Source organism: Balaenoptera physalus (genome assembly GCF_965194825.1).
Source record: "Balaenoptera physalus genome assembly, chromosome: 5".
Lineage (NCBI taxonomy): Eukaryota > Metazoa > Chordata > Mammalia > Artiodactyla > Balaenopteridae > Balaenoptera > Balaenoptera physalus.
Genome location: NC_138884.1, coordinates 98,263,981 through 98,281,886, shown reverse-complemented (window position 1 = coordinate 98,281,886; position 17,906 = coordinate 98,263,981). Strand labels below are relative to the sequence as shown.

The 17,906-nt window shown below is 48.4% G+C and overlaps 1 protein-coding gene and 1 long non-coding RNA gene across 2 annotated transcripts in view; one reads left to right on the top strand and one right to left on the bottom strand.

Moving 5' to 3' along the window:
- Positions 1–17,906, bottom strand: part of LOC309662126 (uncharacterized protein) — a 118,019-nt gene that overhangs the window by 66,968 nt on the left and 33,145 nt on the right. The window lies entirely within an intron of this gene.
- LOC309661412 lies at positions 1,470–17,560 on the top strand. Its single transcript, XR_014264032.1, has 2 exons — positions 1,470–3,729; positions 11,008–17,560. It is a non-coding gene; the product is annotated as an uncharacterized lncRNA (long non-coding RNA).

The following is a 17,906-nucleotide window of genomic DNA, read 5'->3' as shown; positions in this document are numbered from 1 at the left end:
TATACTCTTTTCTTACCTTTTCTTTCTTTCTTTTTTTTTTTTTTGGCTGTGCCGCCCCATCATGCGGGATCTTAGCTCCCCAACCAAGGATCGATCCCGTGCCCCCTGCAGTGGAAGCACAGAGTCCTAACCACTGGACCACTGGGGAATTCCCTCTCAATTTTATTTAAAATGTAACTTCAACTTCTCCTTCCCAATCAGAGTGTCCCACTAGGTCACTCCAGTGCTGAAATTCTGAAGCCACCGTGGGTTTGTATAAATTAAGACATGGCCTAGGAACTGGCCCTCAGCCAGGCTGTGGGCAGGACCTTTTCTGGGAAAAGGCTGTGTACGTGAGGCCAACGTATTTGACAGGGTTAGTAGTCCCAGCTCTCTGTGAAAAAAAAATTTGTTTTAATGGTTACAAAAGAGCTTGGAAAATACAGAAAAGCACAAAGGAAGAAAATAAAAGCTACAGGAAATCCCAGCACTGAGATAATCACTCCTTGCATTTTAGGGCCTTTCCTTCTGTGTGTGTCTCTACATTTAGAGGGAAATATTTCTTCCCATAATAAGAAGACCGTCCTACATATGCTGCTTTTTATAACCTGCTTTTTTCACCTTATCACTGAACATTTTTCCGTGACATTAAATATGCTCGTACGGCCTCATTTTAGGTCAGCCGGCCTTCAGACACCGGGCTTCCTGCCCTGATGAGATGAATTCTCAGCCCTCCCTTCCCCAGGACACTCAGCTGTGAAAGGCACTGATTTACACAGCTAAATCTAATGAGCTCATCTTTCTTCCTGCTACAGATTTCAACTAAACCTATGTGGATAGCTGCCCTATGGGGCCTGGTCTGTCTGCTATGGCGGGAGCTTCCCCAAGGGCCCCAGACTCACCAGGGAAATCACCAGTCAGCCCTCTACAGCTTCCTCATTCCCCACATGCTCTCTGCAAAGCCAGCTCAGGGCTCCGTAAACTCAAATCATCAAAAACTCAGAGCTGGAAGCTCCCTTAGGAGACTGCTCCAGTCTCCTAAATTAGAAACAAGGAACCAGGCCGAGAGAGGGGAAGTGACGTGCCCACACTCGGCCAGGGAGCAGGGGGCAAGGTGAAGACTCAAGCTTGTGTCCCTGTGGCCAAGCCCAGTCTCTTCTTGCTGTGACCCCAATGCCTGTCGGGAGTTGGGGTTCTCCTCTTGGGCCCATCCTCCCTGCAGGACGAGGTCTCATGGCATTCTCAAACCCGGGATGGAGTTTGCAAACCTAAATCCCCAGCCCAAGGATCAACCTTGGGGGATGTGGCTGCCCCCTGCCCCCCCCGCCCCCCCCCCCAACCCAGCCTCCTTCTGGATCAAGTCCTGGTTTCACATCCCTGGGTGTGGTGTGGTTGGAACAGCTGCTTTTCTGGCTGTCTGCGGTGGCCATGCCTTGAGGCTGAGTAAACATTCCAGCAGCAACAGGCCTTCCTGTCTCTAGGGCCTATGCTGGGGAAGTGTCTGGGCTCTGGAGAAGCAACAGAGAAGGAGCCAGCAGCTTTGCAGACTGTCACTAAGCCACAAAGACCTGCTCCAGGCCTCCAAGCTCTCTGAGTCATGGAGCAGATTGCAGTGGTTGGAGCAGGCCCCAGGAGTCCAAGACAGCCCTGCCCTTCTAGCTGCATTGTCATTACCAGGGGAATCTGAGGGAGGCTTTGCCCCTGTGTGAAGAGAGAGTTTGCCTCAGGGAGCGGTTCTTCCAGCTGAAAGCCAGCTCACTCAGTATGAAATGAAAGAGGGATTATCCCAGCACCCCATCTGCCATCCTGAGGAGTCCTGGGCTCCCGCCTGATTACAGAGCCCTGGGGCCTAATATTTAAGCAGCATGAATGGAATCCCGAGGCCTTATTTTCCCCCATTACTGAACCAGGGACCCAGCCTCGGGGATCCCCCAGGGCCCAGGCCTAAAGCAGAGGCAGGGCACCCACTCTCATCCTGGCAGCCAGGCGTTTCCTTCCCTCCCATAGCTCTGCTTTAGACACCAGGCTGCTTTACCCCATTGTCTAGCCGGTGTCTTTCTTCCAGGGGGAAACATTTGGTGAATGTGAGCCTTCTCCAAGTGTAGACCCCTTTAGCTCTTTTTCTGCGTCTTAAAGCACACGTCGCCCTGTTTCATCTTCAATCCACTTTCTTCCCCTGCAGATTTTCTTATGTGGCAAACAAGACCGAAAAACTCCTGCTGGCTGCCGTGTTTGCCGAAAACCAACCCAGTTTTCTTACCGTCTTAGAAACCAGATAAGTAAGACAGTGACTGACCCTGGGGAAATGACGGGTGGACAGACTCTCCTGTTTAATAACGATAATAGATCATTAATGATTTCCTTGATTGGGAGCAAAGCCCGATGCCTACGAATCCTTCACTCAAGCATCCTCGCTGTCGGGAACTCTTTGCTAACTCTCACACCCCACCTCCAGGCTAGGAAACCAGAATTCTTACTCGATAATCTCTTTGGATTTAGAAAGTCCACCGTGATTTCCACTCTGCCAAAGACAGTATCCACTTTCACCACTGCAAGCCCACAAATGTAGAGTGCTTCCACCATCGCTGCGGGGAAAGGAGAGAGACGCCTCTGGAGGGGCCAATGGTTCTGAGCTTGGCTGCCAAGCAGAAGCAGGGAAAGTTGGAGGGGAGGGTGGAGACCAAGGGACAGGGAGAGGAGGGGTGAATGAAGAGACAAGAGAGGGGGTGCGCTGGACACCCAAGCCCCAGACTTGCCAATCCTGCTGCATGCAGTAGCCAACGGTGCCACGGGGAGAACCAAGCTCGACTGAGGGCTGCCCTGCCTGGCTCGGCTTATGCATGAAGCCAAGAAGCCAGCGGGGCCAGTTTTCCAGACAGGAACAGCTACATAATTTGTGGGGCCTGGTGCAAAATAAAATTGTGGGACCCCTTGTTCAAAAATTAAGAACTTCAAGATGGTGACTGCAAAGCCGGAAAATAAGTGTGAGGTCCCGCGCGAGCGAGTCCAGTGCTGAGACTGGGGTTTTGATGGGTCACCGGGCTGATGGAGATGTCGTTGATTAAGATTAAAAACAAACTGGGGGGGCTTCCCTGGTGGCGCAGTGGTTGAGAATCTGCCTGCCAATGCAGGGGACACGGGTTCGAGCCCTGGTCTGGGAAGATCCCACATGCTGCAGAGCAACTAGGCCCGTGAGCCACAATTACTGAGCCTGCGCGTCTGGAGCCTGTGCTGCGTGACAAGAGAGGCCGCGATAGTGAGAGGCCCGCGCACCGCGATAAAGAGTGGCCCCCGCTTGCCTTAACTAGAGAAAGCCCTCGCACAGAAACGAAGACCCAACACAGCCAAAAATAAATAAATAAATAATTAAAAAAAAAAAAAAACTGGGGGAGGGACATGATAGGTTAAGCTGAGGGACGGAAGTTACATCGATAACAGCTCATTATTGTGCACCTGCTGTATCTCAGGCCCTCTTCTAAGTGCCTTCTGTATGTTATCCAATTTAATCTGATGACAACTGTAGGGGAGAGGCGCTATAATCATCATCAACATCATCATCATCAACATCATCATCATCATCATCATCATCATCATCAACATCATCATCATCAACATCATCATCATCAACATCATCATCATCATCATCATCATCATCAACATCATCATCATCATCAACATCATCATCATCATCATCATCAACATCATCATCAGCAGCAGCAGCAGCAGCATTTCCCAGATGAGAAAGCCGAGGTACTGAAATGAATATAAAACCATTATGTAACCAAAATGGAAATGGTTACTTGACCACTGTGACCATGAGTTAACTTACGGGTTGAGTAATTTGCTCAAGGGCATAAAGCTCTTAAGTGGGAGAGTTGGGATTAGAATGTGGCCCAGGGCCCATGCCCCTAACCATTTGACAACACTGCCTGTCTGTAAACACTGGAGCACAGCTCAGCCAAGTGGATCTTCCTTACAAGGAACTCTCCTACTGTAAAAAGAGGCTTCTGACAGAGGTGTTCAGAGAGGCGTGGGCTGGAGACATTTGAAGGCAGAGGGCCCTTTATCAAGGGAACCCTGGCCTCCCCTCACTGGGGAGTTGGATTAAATAACAGCAATTCTAATAACAAGAGTTAGCACTCTCTCAGTAGTTGTGATGAGTCAGGCACTGCGCCAAGTGCTTTACAAACATCTTTAAAGCCCGGATGTTGGTACCTGGTCCCCATGTTACAGAAGGAAAGAAGCCCAAGGGTCACAGAGCTTGGAGCTGTCACTCCCCAGTGTCAAGGAGCTGGACTTGAACCCAAACCTGCCTGCCTCCAAAGGTCTTGCTTCCAACAGCTGTATGATATAGGCTGACTTTTAAGGTCCCTCCCACCCCCAAGACGCTGTAATTCTAAATCTCCACTGGGAAATCATTCTGCATCCACCCATGAGATTTCATTTTAGCCTGTGTTGATATTTTAACTGAGAGCTTTGAGACTGCTGGGGGCCCAGGAATCTGTTCCCTGTCTTGAATCAGTCCTCTGGAATGTTGGCCCAAACCCTGGCCAGATCGTTCTGATTCTTTCTCCTTCGCATTTTACAATCTGGGTTTCCGGTAAGCTCCGGTGAAGGCCCGTGCTTCCGATTTCATCCTTACTTAAACAGACAGCTTCATGAGTTCTGTCATACTGTCCAAAAAAGCTAGAGAACTCTTTCTCTGAGCCAGGAAGTGTGTGGCAGCCCCTGTTCTCAGCCTCTGTACTCAGGGCTAAAGGCCCAGATTGAAGGGCTCTGGTTTAGGATTAAACTAGAGCTTTCCCCAGTTTTCTCTCTCCATTTCCAAAGCAGCCCCCAAGGATTCTGTCATCTGGTCCCAGAACTGCAGGCACCAGCAAATCTCTAAGGATCTGATCCGAAAAAACAGGTCCCAAGACACAGATCTCTGGTTACCGTCTAGATACTCAGGTCTTCCAAAGACCAGTTGTGTCACCTGTATTAGTTTCCTGTGGCTGGTGTAGCAAAGTCCCACCAGCTTTGTGGCTTAAAATAAGAGAAATGGACCCTGTTGCAGCTCTGGAGGCCAGAAGGCCAAAATCAACGTGTCAGCAAGGCTGTGCTGTCTCTGAAGGCTCTGGGGGAGTATCTGCTCCATGCCTTCCTCTTAGGTTCTGGTGGCCAGCAATCCTTGTTGTCCCTTGACTTGTAGACATATCACTTCAGTCTCTGCCTTGTGATCACATGGGTTCATGCTGTTTGTCTCTGTCTGTTGCCTCTTCTATGGACATTAGTCATCCTGCATTAGGTCCACCCCTCATCTTAAATTTACTACATCTGCAAAGACCTTATTTCCAAATCAGGTCACATTGACAGGTACCAGAAGTTAGCACTTCAGCATATCTTTTGGGAGGGACACAATTCAACCCACAACATCACCCAAAACTCAGTCAGTGAGTATACTGCTGGGGACCCTTAGACAGCATTTCCTGTGTGCCGACTCACTCACTGTGTTAACCTCACCAGGACTTACACAGTGAAGCAGGTTCTATTATCATCTCCACCTTACACATGAGGAAGCAGGGGACCAGAGAGGTTAAGCAGCTTGTCCAAAGTCACACGCAGCTACCAAGAGCAGCCCTGAGACCACAGCAGGGGACAGACTCGGCATTTCACCAGGACTGAGCAGCACCGTTCTCAGCTTACGATGAGCCGGGAAAGGAAGGCTAAGCCCCGTTGTGTTAAGAGCTTTGGACCCGTTGAGACCGAGGCTTCCCTACTGAGGGAAGCACTGGCTCCGTGTTGGATGCCCTGGTTTCACACTCCTTTCCTTCATGTCAGATCGTTTCTCTGAAACCCAGTTTCTCCATCCATAAGACAAGATCACAGATGCTGCCTGACCCAGCTCAGAGAACGGCTAGGGGGATCAATACCAAGACTTGCGCTGGCTTCCTGGAAGCCCCATAGAAATGCGTTAGGACACCCATGTCCCTGGCCCTTGCTGCCTTCAGGTCTTTGCTCAAATGCCACTACCCTCTTGGAGCTTCCCCAGCCACTGTATCGAAACTAGAGCCATCCACCTTACCATCCCCATTTATCTCTTCACCTAAATTTCTATCTGACATATGTATTTGTTTATGGTCTGTCTTACCTGTTTTAGAATGTAAACTCCAAGGGGGCAACAGCTTTGTCTATTTTGTTCACCACTGCAGCCCCAGTGCCCACAACAGTGCCTGGCACATAGCAGGACTCCAAAATATCTGTTGATTGAAAAAATGAATAGCTTAACGTAAAGTGGCAGCTCCTTCTCAATTACATGATTGGAGTAGAAGAAGGACAGTTTTTCCCCTAGAACCTAAGCTCCATGAGAGCAGGAAACCATGGCCGTATGATTCACTGCTAGAGTCCCAGTGCCTGGAACAAAAAACAAGGTCCTTGATCAATATCTGTGAGATGAATGGATGAGGAAAAAGGCTGCCGGACAGCCAGAAGCCACGCTGTTCTGGCCTCCGGGGAGTGAGAAGCTAGGGAAGGCTGCGGCTGGGACAGAGCTGGACCTTCAAGGATTTTGGAAGGAGGGGGAAAGGAAGAGGCGCCTTCTAGCTCACAGGGGCAGAAAGGACGGTTGGACGGTGAAGGGACAGTGTTCCAGCAGGTGGGTGGCAATGGGCAAGGCTCGTCTGCAAAGTCAGGAGACCGGATGAGAACAAGGTTGGCCTGGAAGGCAGAGAGGCAGAGTGGTTGCGTCTGATCATGAATTACCCAAATGCCAGGTGAAGTGAAACGTATATTTTCTCCCAGCACTGTGCATCAGGGACTTCACAAGAAACGATTAGAAGTGTGGAATGACGAGGGCTGTGTCGCTGGGCTTCTCCCCCTCCACCCCCTGCAGTCTCACCGATGATCTCGGTCTCAGCAAAGGCCAGGGCGAGTTTAGAAGTAACTGCTTCTCAGGCAATTAAACTACCTCCAATTTTATAAGTCCGAATATGTCAAAGGATCTTGTTACCTCCATCTTTGGGCCCAGAGGCCGTATTCTCATCAAACCTCACGGGCTTGTAAGAGGAGCCGTCGTCCGGGTGATAAAGCAGACGCGATGTCTCCCTGCTCCTGTCTGATTACTGGCTGCTGAGCAGCCCCAGCCGGCCCCTCAGGGGGTCCTGGGGTTTCAGGGAGGGGGGAAGCTCCCTCCCCTCCAGCGCTGGGATGCCAGGAATTCCCTTAACGCAGGTCACAGGTCGATGCTTTCCATCTCACTTTAGAAGAACAAGGCCTAAAATTCAGACAGCCCACGAGAAGCAACAGGCTGGTTTAGATGAATGCCAAAGCGCAAATGACTAAGCGCAGACCTTTGGTCCCTCGAGGGCAGATTTTAAAAAGCAATGAGAGGAGAGGTGGGGTTGTGAGAAAGGGTGGACTTCGTGCAAGCCCAGTTCTTCCGCTTACTACCCGAGGGATTTAAAACAAGTTCTTTTCCCTCTCATCTGTAAAAACACCAGCTCTCTGCTGCGGCCAGACCGAGCTGCCTGTGGCTCCCATCGCATGCCAGGCAGTCCCCAGCCCTAACTCTGGGCATTTCTTTGGCCTGGAAACTTCCTCTTCCCTTTTCCACCTGACTCCTCATCTTTCTGACTCCCTGGACGTCTTCCCAGGGTTGGATGGCCAGCGAACACTGTGTTCACATAGTAAAGTCAAGCCCACTCTCCTTCCTGCCCACCACACACACGCCAGACAGGAAGAACCTAGAGGGCAGCGGTCATTTCTTGTCCTCCTCCAGGTGCCCATTAAAGAATCGGCAAATATCTCTTCAATAATTGAGAATTACCTCTAAGAAAAATTTTCCGAAACGTGGAAATAAAGCAAGAAAGTGACTGCATACCCTTTCAATGGCATGCTGAAGCAGCCAGCTTCACCAAGGGTTATTTAATCCTCTAGGAGAACCTACCTGTGTTTGACTATATTGTTTATTATCGAATAGAGCCCCGGCACTGAATATTACATGTTAACTTGCTGATTTCTTCCTGGTAGAAAAGATAACCTGTGACTTTATTGCCATGTAGAATATTAACCAGTTTCATACCTAGCCTGTGGATCTTATTCTAACATTCTTTTTTTTTTTTTTTTTCTTGCCTATCAGTACTTCAAATAGTCTATTAATCAGCTTTGCCATCCTACTGGTTCCCTCACTATTTAACAAGTCTTCAATAAGACTTTGACTTGTATTCATTTTATATTTTATAAGGGCCATTTTTTTTAAACAGCCGTGTTTTTAACTTTTTAAAAATTATATTTTGACATCTTGCAGGAATTTTGTGAGGCTTAAATAATACCATTCCCCAACTGCTGTGTTTTCTTAAGAGCTAAGCATTGTGCTAAATGCTTTAATCCATCCTCTCATTGAATCCTTGTCACGACCTAATAAAGCAGATCTTTATTTTATTGATGAAGGGTCTAGGGCTCAGAGAGGCTTAGCAGCTCGGCAAAGCCAGGGACACATATCTTGTGCCAGGAACTTTACCCAACCTCTTGTTTAATCCTCCAGACAACCCCATCCATTTTGTTTATTAGAAAAGAGAGAATTAGTTACTTGTCCAAGGTATCACTGTTTGTACACGGCTAAGTCAGGATTAGAAGCCCCGCACTTACCTACCCCTCAATGACGAAGTGACTGAGCTTATGGGCAAGTCAATCATGCCCCACACATTACAGAAAATATTAATTTCTCTCCCATTGGACAGTTTAGTGGTGAGGAGGTGTGGTTGAGATTGGTAGGTAACCCCATGAAATTGCATCCGTTTCCCTTCTTCCATAATAATAGATCCCACAATTTTTAAGTGGGCCCTGATCATCCCTAATAAAGATTACATTTCCCAGTCTGCTTTGCAGCTGCACGTGGCCATATGATTAAATTTTGGCCAATGGGAAGTAAGCAGAATTGTCATGTGGCTCTTTTAGGAACTTCCCTTAAAAGATAGTTGAGCACTTTTTTCTCTATGCCTTCCTCCACCCACCTACCAGGAACACGGGTGTGATGTCTGGAGCTCTAGCTGCCATCCTGTACAATGGGGATGATCCTGGCCCTGGGGAAGTTAGAGGAATGAGCTGGAAGGAGCTTGAGTCCCTGGAGGCTTGGCCAAGTACTACACCAGCCCTAGACTTCTGACTTCCCAGATTTTGTGTGAGGGAGCAATAAACAGCTGTCTTATGTAAGCCAATTTTTTTTTTTTTTTTTTCGGATCTCTATTGCTTGCAACCAAAAGTAATCCTGATACAGCACAAAGAAAGTGGAGAGGGACCCTCAGAGGCAATGTTGGCCTTCTTCACAGAAGTGCCCAGGGACGGCCTTGATTCTTAGAACCAACCAGAAGGGCCCTGGAGAGCCCGGCAGTTGGAGCTGTCGGGGAGATAGATACTGAACGAGTGCTGCCAACCACCACTCGCCCTGACTTGCCCCTGGGTCTTCTGCCACTCCTGCCCGCCCATCCGTTTTACGGCATCCTTTGTAGTTGCCTGCAGAGACATGACGGCTCCACACAGGCACCCATGGTCTCTCCTCCTCTAGGTGGAGAGAAACGGCACATCACCAAACTGTAACGAGGAAATCTCTGAAACCCTGGGTTCTCATCTCAGCGACTGTGAAGAGGAAACACCTTCTGTTCTGCTCCTCTGGGCTTTGCCCCCTCAGCAGTACAAGAATAAAACACGTCGGTCTCTTCAACAGAGACTGACAAGGCAGAGCACAGAGCCTCTGAACCTGCTAGAAATTTAGAATTCAGCTTTGCTTCCTCCTGGGCTTCTGGAGGAGAAGACTGGATTCCTCTGCAGATGCCGAGAGGGGTGGGGAGCCCTGGGAGTGGCACCACCTGGCAGAGGCTGTGAGACCACTTGCATGAGGGCACCGACAGAGGTGGTGTTTTCTGCCAGGATGGTGTCGGCCTCAGCTGCCGGGGGCCCACTCCTGGGGCCACTCCCAGGTCCAGCTGTCCTGGGTAATGTCCTGGCTTGGCCACATACTCGGCACTTGGACACTATGTTCATAGGGCTTAGGTCCTCGCCTGTAAAATGGAAATTATGACGGTTCTGGTCTCCAAGGGCAGCTCTGAAGACTAAAGGAAATGTTCCGGGTAAAGCTTTTAGATGCCTGGCACATAGTAAGTGCTCAGTAACTGCTGCTTGTTATCCTCATTGGAGGATAATAACGATACAAGATCACACTTAGAGCTCTTCCTATGTGTAGGTGCTGTACCAAGTACTCTTCATATATAAACTCTTTTATCCTCACAACTCTACGAGGACACTGTAATTACGCCCCCCCCCCCATTTTATTGATAAGGAAACTGAGGTCCATTTGGGGCACAATCCCAGCCTGCTGCACCCCTGTCTATGCCCTTAAAAAAGGAGGAAGGAGGGGGTCCTGACTCCTTACCAACTGCTGGCCTCTTGTTTCCCCAGCTTCCCGGCTCCTTCCCACCACAGGCTTTTTTAAAAAATTGTTATTGAAATATAGTTGCTTTACAATGTTGTGTTAGTTTCAGGTGTACAGCAAAGTGAGTCAGTTATACATATATATATATATATATATATATATATGTGTATGTATATATATGTATATATTCTTTTAAGATTCTTTTCCATTTAGGTTATTACAAGATATTGAGTAGAGTTCCCTGTGCTATCCAGTAGGTCTTTGTTGGTTACCTATTTTATATATAGTAGTGTATATATTTTAATCCCAAACTCCTAATTTATCCCCCCCATCTCCCGCCACTTTCCTCTTTGGTAACCATAAATTTGTTTTCTATGTCTGTGAGTCTATTTCTGTTTTGTAAGTAAGTTCATTTGTATCTTTTGTTTAGATTCCACCTCAGGCTTTTAAAATGCTGCTGCTGGCGCCTGCTTGCTCTCCCCAGGTCCACCTCAGCTTGTTCTGGGTCCCCTTCTCAGCCCCGCGCTGGACCCCTATTTCTCTATCATGCTGCTGTTTTTGCTCTGGTTCCTGCGGTGAGGATTTATTTCTTCCACGGTTCCTTTCTCTCTCTCTTTCCGCAGATCAGACTGTGAGGCCGCCTTCCTCATGAAGGCAGGAGAACACCTGCTGCGCCTCTGTCTGTGTCGCACCCACCCCCGGCGATGCCTGGCAACGTGGCCTGCAGTCGGTACCGAAAGTGCCATGGGGTCTGAGGACAACTAGGAGACGGGGTCCCCTTCAGATGTGACACCTCTCCCTGAGCCCTGTGTGCACCAGGCCCTTTCCCAGGAGGAGCACGTGTGGAGCCCTTGCTGCCTGCCTGGCCTTCTTCAAAGCACCCGATGTGCAGCAATCTTCTCATTTAATCCTCACAACCCCTTCTGGGGTATCTGAATCTGCAGGGGCTGCCATGACAAAGTATCACGGACTGGTACTTTAAACAACAGAAATGTATTTTCTCACAATTCAGGAGGCTGGAAGTCCAAGATCAAGATGTCGTCAGGGTGGGTTTCCGCTGCAGTCTCTCTCCTTAGCTTGTAGATGGTCACCTTCTCCTTGTGTCCTCACATGATCTTCCCTCTGTGTGTCTGTGTCATCTCGTCTTCTTATAACGACACCAGTCACGTTGGACAAGGGCTTACCCCAATGACCTCATTTTACCTTGATTACCTCTTTAAAGACCCCGTCTCCAAATACAGTCACATTCTGATGTATGGGGGGTTAGGACTTAATGAATTGTTAGGACTTAAATGGATTTGGGGGGACACCCAAGACAGGGTAAGAGCTATTATTATCATCCCATTTTTTAGTTGAGGAAACTGAGGCACAGAGAGACTGGGTAACTCACCCAGGTCCACAGCTAACAGAGGGCAGAATCTGAGCCATAATAGCCTGACTCTGCCGCCTCACATGGAACCACAGCCCAGACCTCGCCACGGCCCTCAGAGGTAGGTCTCAAGCCATCAGCCTTTTTCTAAAGCCAAGGACATGGAAGCAACCTAAATGCCCATCAACAGAGGAATGGATAAAGAAGATGTGGTACATACATACAATGGAATATTACGCAGCCATAGGAAGGAACGAAACTGTGCCATTTGCAGAGACGTGGATGGACCTAGAGACTGTCATACAGGGTGAAGTAAGTCAGAGAAAGCTAAATATTGTATATTAACGCATATATGTGGAATCTAGACAACTGGTACAGATGAACTTATTTGCAAAGCAGAAATGGAGACACAGACATAGAGAACAAACATATGGACACCAAGCAGGGAAAGGGGGACACGTGGGATGAATTGGGAGATTGGGATTGACATATATACACTACTATGTTTAAAGTAGATCACTAATGAGAACCTACTGTATAGCACAGGGAACTCTACTCAATGCTCTGCGGTGACCTAAGTGGCAAGGAAATCCAAAAAAGAGGGGATATATGTATACGTACAGATGATTCACTTTGCTGTACAGCAGAAACTGACACAGCAGTGTAAAGTAACTGTACTCCAATAAAAATTTAAAAAGTAAACAACCAAAATCACACATATGATATGTGACTAAATATGTATATAAACTTAAATTAAAAAAAAAAATAACCAAGGAAATCAGGACTCAGAGGAGAAACCTCGTGCCCCAGGCCGCTTAGCTGACAGGTGGGCACAGTGAGAACTCCAATCCGGTGTGCTGGCTCCGAGTCCAACTTCTTTAAACTACCCCACCCCTACCTCCCTAAATCTGCTCCCTCCATAGGAAAAGGGCATAGCAATTGGTCCCAAGACAAGAGTTTGGGAATAGAAAGCCACTTTGACTCTGGTGTTACAAGGAGATTAATGAACATGTGTTTTCCTCTAGTGCCTCTGACACACGGTTTCCAGGAAGGGCACCTGTGGTCCAGAACTGCCCCCAGCCAAGCTGGGAAGAGGGCAGCAGAGTTCACCGCCCTCTCCTTGCCTCCTGCAGCCCCTCCCCTTGCAACAGCAATAGCTGCCCCAATATTACTGGCACTTTCCAGGCAATCACTGTGTGCTAGGCACCATCCTAAGTTTTTTTATTCATCGATTTATTTGTTTCTCTCAACAACTCTACAGGGCAGGGAGTGGCATTATTATTATCTCTATTTTCTACCTGAAGAAGTGAAGGCACAGCCATTGGCCCAGAGTCCCCAAAGGAGTAATTGGTGGAGTTTGGATGTAAACCCAAGTAGCTGGTGGCCAGCCCAGCTCTGGACCACTCCTGGCCACTGTGGGGTGGATGGCAGACAGGGAGCTAATGAGCTAACTCTCCCAGCTACTCTTTCTTTTTTTTTCTTAATTTTATTTTTTTTAATCTGAGGAGGTTAATTGTTCACCATCAGTTGGCCTGCTCTTTTTTTTTTAATTAATTAATTAATTTATTAATTTATTATTTTTGGCTGCATCGGGGCTTAGCTGCGGCATGCGGGATCTTTTGTTGCGGTATGCAGGATCTTCTTCGTTGTGGTGTGCTGGCTTCTCTCTAGTTGTGGTGTGCAGGTTCTTCTCTCTCTAGTGGAGGCACGCAGGCTCAGTAGTTGTGGCGCAGGGGCTTAGTTGCCCTGCGTCATGTAGGATCTTACTTCCCTGACCAGGGATCAAACCCGCATCCCCTGCATTGGAAGGCAGATTCTTTACCACTGGACCACCAGGGAAATCCCACTCCCCCAGCTACTCTTTCGCTGGTTCATCTGTTCACCCATCCACCTACTCTGCTTGCTCTGACTGAGGCCCAGCACTGGGTTCCTCCCACTAGGACCTTCAGGCTTGGAGGGCAGGAGGCCCCTTAAAGGGACAGCATTGACCCTGTATAACAGGAGTGTGTCCATGATGCAAAGAGGGGAATTCACAGTCAGAGGAAGGCAAGGCAGGCTGGTGAGGGGCAGTGACGGACACACTGGGTCTTAAAGGGTGGGCAGGAGTTTGCCGGGCAGAGGCAGGGATGTTGCCACAAGAGCTCTAGGGCTGGTGTGTGTGCAGATGGGTGTGGGGTGGGGGAGGAGGAGGGCCCCATGCTAAGGAGGGGGTCTCGACCTAGAGGTCATGGCATTTTAAGGCCCCCGTGGGACTTGAAGCAACATGGTCTTCAAGCTCGGAAGTCACTTCCTATCCTACTTAGACTAAAATCCCAAGTCCCTACCGTGGCCTAGACAGCGTTGCATGATGTGGCCTTCTGGCCGGGCTCCTCTTCTACCTTCATCACCCACCCCTCTGTGCCTCCCTATCTGCCTCCAACTCTACCCGCCTTCCTGCTCTTCCCAGAACAGGCCAAGCAAACGGCCTAGACACGGGACTTGCCTCTCTCTCTGCCTGGATCGCTCCTCCCCTCCAGCACAGTTCTGTTTAATTGGCTAATTACTTCCAGCCAAGCTTCGCACAGCTCTCAATAAATACTTGTTAAATGGATGAATGAGCTCTACTTTATTATTGTCTGATTCATTGAAAGTAAGTATAGAGACAGCTCTCAGCCATCCAATTCTGCCGGATAATTAACCAGGACACACTGTCCCTCTTCAGGCTTTGCCCGTTAACGCTGGGCTGTTCCTGAGTTGCCAGCACAGCCTCCAGAGTGGGTCTGGGCTGCCAGTAGAGCCAAGCTGCGTAGCAATTGAGCTGCTCCTCAGCCGAGGCTGCATCTAACAGCCCCGCTGCCGCAAACTCGTCTCAGCGGCAGTAAAGAAGCCATGAAATTGCCTGAATTGAGAAGCTGATGGCAAAGTAAAAGGGGCCTGTCAAATTCCAACCTAAACCGAAAGACAAAAGGCAAGTCCTTCCAGCACCTTCGGCATGAGCCTGATGCTGGAAAAGAGGAGAGGGAAGTCTCCCCACTTCCGTCCTACCTGCACCTTCCTTTGCCTGGGGGAGGGGGAGGGGGAGGAGAACCTCGGGAGCTGCTGAGTGACCATGGCCTTGGATCAAAATGAAAACACTGGCCAGGTTGTTAGGGAAAGATGTTCCTGACAAATTTTGAATGGTTGTAATAGCAGTAAAGTCCTTGATGAAAAAGGCCCTCCCAAACCTTATTTCTTTCCCTGGAAGCACAGTGTCAAAATAAGTTGTTTTGATATTTATGAATTCATTCCAGTCCACACTGGGAGCTTGTTCTCTTCCTCGCTTATTTCAGAACAACAATAACAAAAAAGAACAACTGTGGGTTCCTAAATCTGGCACCCTAACTCAGGGCTCAAGTTTATTTCTTGTGTTATTATTATTCTTTCCTGTTGAATGGCAACATTAGCTGATTATAAATAAATCAAGGCCCTTTTCCAGCAATTGAAGCTGAAAATTCATTTTTCAAGATTGGGTCTGATTGCAGAGTGTCTTAACATAAAGGGGGTGGAACAGCTAAACCATTTACGCCTAGAATCCTGGTGAAGAAATTAGGGTTTAATGAACCCTGAAACAGCTACCCTCTTCTCCCCTCTAAGGAGAAAAGAACACATGGCTCTAAATTTTAAATGTGAACCAACAACTGTTTTTGCAATTGTTATTTGGAGATAGCGGTGGTGAGGAGCTCTGGAAAGCCGATGTCCTCACGTCTCAGGGGAGAGATTTTTCTCTTAGGAAGAGCTCAGGTAGCCCCTGAGAGATGCTGAGGATAAAATCTGGATGCCACGTTTCCTGTGATTCTGTGCATGTGGATGGTGGGTTTTAAATGCCCAGAATGCCCAATTTGCCAGCAGCTCCTTGGGGCTTAGGTAATTGGCAGCCTTCACGGGCTCTACCGGCAATGCACTCAGGAGGTTTACTCCTTGAAGATTTCAAGGCACAGTGATTTCCCAATATTTGCAAATTTGCAAGCTGTGAAGTCTTTGAAAAGGCAGATGGGGTTTGGAAAGCCCAGAGCCCCGGTGGCTTGAAATCCCAGCTCAGAGGTGCGTGCTGAGCCGGTTCTCCATTTGGGCACTAGATGGCGCCAGCAGCCTTCCCGGGCTGGGCTGCCTCCCCCGGCGCGGCCGGGTCAGAAAGAGCACGCTCCCGGTTCTCAGCAGGAGGTCCACGAAGAAGTGACCGTGAATACAAGCCCGGAACCGCTTGACCTGGCTTCGGGACCAGGATGTGTAAGGTGATCGGTGATGTGTCTAGTCCTGCGTGGTAGCACGTGGGCTGGTCAAATGGTTAAGAACCACCGCTTTGCAAGGTCATGCGTCGCTTTCCAGTTGTTTCTTTAGACAAAGGACGGTTGGTTCCCTCATTGAAACTCTTTGATCTTGCTTTTCTCTCTTCAGCAGCACAGTCTATCTCCTCCAGCCACCAGCGATCTTCCCTAAAAGATGTTACTCCTCTCTTTGGGGAGAAACTGCTTGTTGTCCCCTAATTATTTGTTTTTCCTTCTTCCCCACTTGATTAGAGGGCTCTGAGCAGCCAGAGGTCACGCAGCACATGGAAGTCGCCACCCACAGGATGGGGAGAGGCGCAGAGAGGCTCAGATGAGGGGGTTTGCCCACCTCCCACTTTCGTGCATCGCACCCATGGTGTGAATGCTGTGTCTGAGGTCAGACATAATTCCCTCAAACTTGGGAGGTGTCTCCATGTACAAAGGGACATGAAGAATTAGTTGTTTGAGACCTCATGTTTGGATAGTAGTTATGTCATGTTCATGTTCTTGGTCAGTATCAGGACTTGCTGTTTCTCTGTTTACCTGTTTTCATCCTCCTCCATTCCAAGGGCACCTACCACGTATGTTTCATAGAAATCCTTGAATTCACATTATCCATGGAAAAAAAAAGTATTCTTGGATATGTATACACATATATATGCATTTGTGTGGGAATGTACTTACACACACACACACACACACCTCTAATCCAACACCAACATTGTGAATTTCAATCCAAAGCCCAAGGAGAATAGACAAAGAGCTCAAGGGTTCACATTGGGTTGGGGGCAGAACTTGGATTCCATCCCAGCCATCTTGACTCACAGCCCAGTCCTTTTACCAGAGCATGCATGTATTTTTAATTCACATAAATGATTTATTAGTTAGGATCTAGCAAGAAAATCAGAAACCACTCTAGGACTTTCAAACAAAGGGAATTTAATATAGGGGATTGGTTAGACAAGTGATGGGATCATGGAGAAGATAGAAACGATGATGAGATTACCCACCACAGGAAACCACCACCACCCCTAGGGCTGGGACAATGGGAAGAGTGAAGCCACCAGAGTCCAGAGCTAGGGCTTGTGGCTGGGGCTCCAAGGTGGGGACTGACTGGTGGGATGTGAACAATTGGGGGAGGAACTATCCAGAAGGAACCAGAGCCACAGAAAAGGTACAGAGGCTGTGGGAGACATCACAGGAAACACAGAAGGAGAAACACCCTGACTCTCCTGTCCTCCTACCCCCCAATCTTCTACCAGAGCTTCCGATTGCCTCAACCAACCCGGAAGCTGGAAGCAAGGGAACCTGGGAATTGTACTTCCCTGTGGTACAGAGACCGGCAGGAGAAGGATGGAGATGGACTGAGAACACACTGGCAGTTCATGGGCAGAAATGGGGGGGGGGGCGCAGTAAAAGACCTTGCCATTGTGTGTGTGTAATTAGGACAGTTTAAGGTGAAGCATGTAGGCTACGTAGTTCAAATCTTAGCTCCTCCATTTACTAGCTATATAACATGGGCAAGTTACTGAACTCTGTGTCTCTGTTTCTTCCTCTGTACACTGGGAATGATAATGATGTATATATACCTCGGGGGATTTGTGAGAACTAAATGAGTTCATCTATGTCAAGTACTTAGATGGTGCCTGGCACAAGCATTCAGTCTTATCTACCATGTTTTTTTGTTTTTTTTGTTTTTTAAAGATCTGTCCATGTTACATGTATGTGCATCTAGTTTGCGGCTTCTAACCACTGCACACATCCCCATGGTGTATGTCCACCACATTTTATCCAAGGAAACACAAGACAACTCCAATCCTCTGTCTATTTGCATTGGGATGACTGGACTCGTAGGTATGTGTTGAATTCA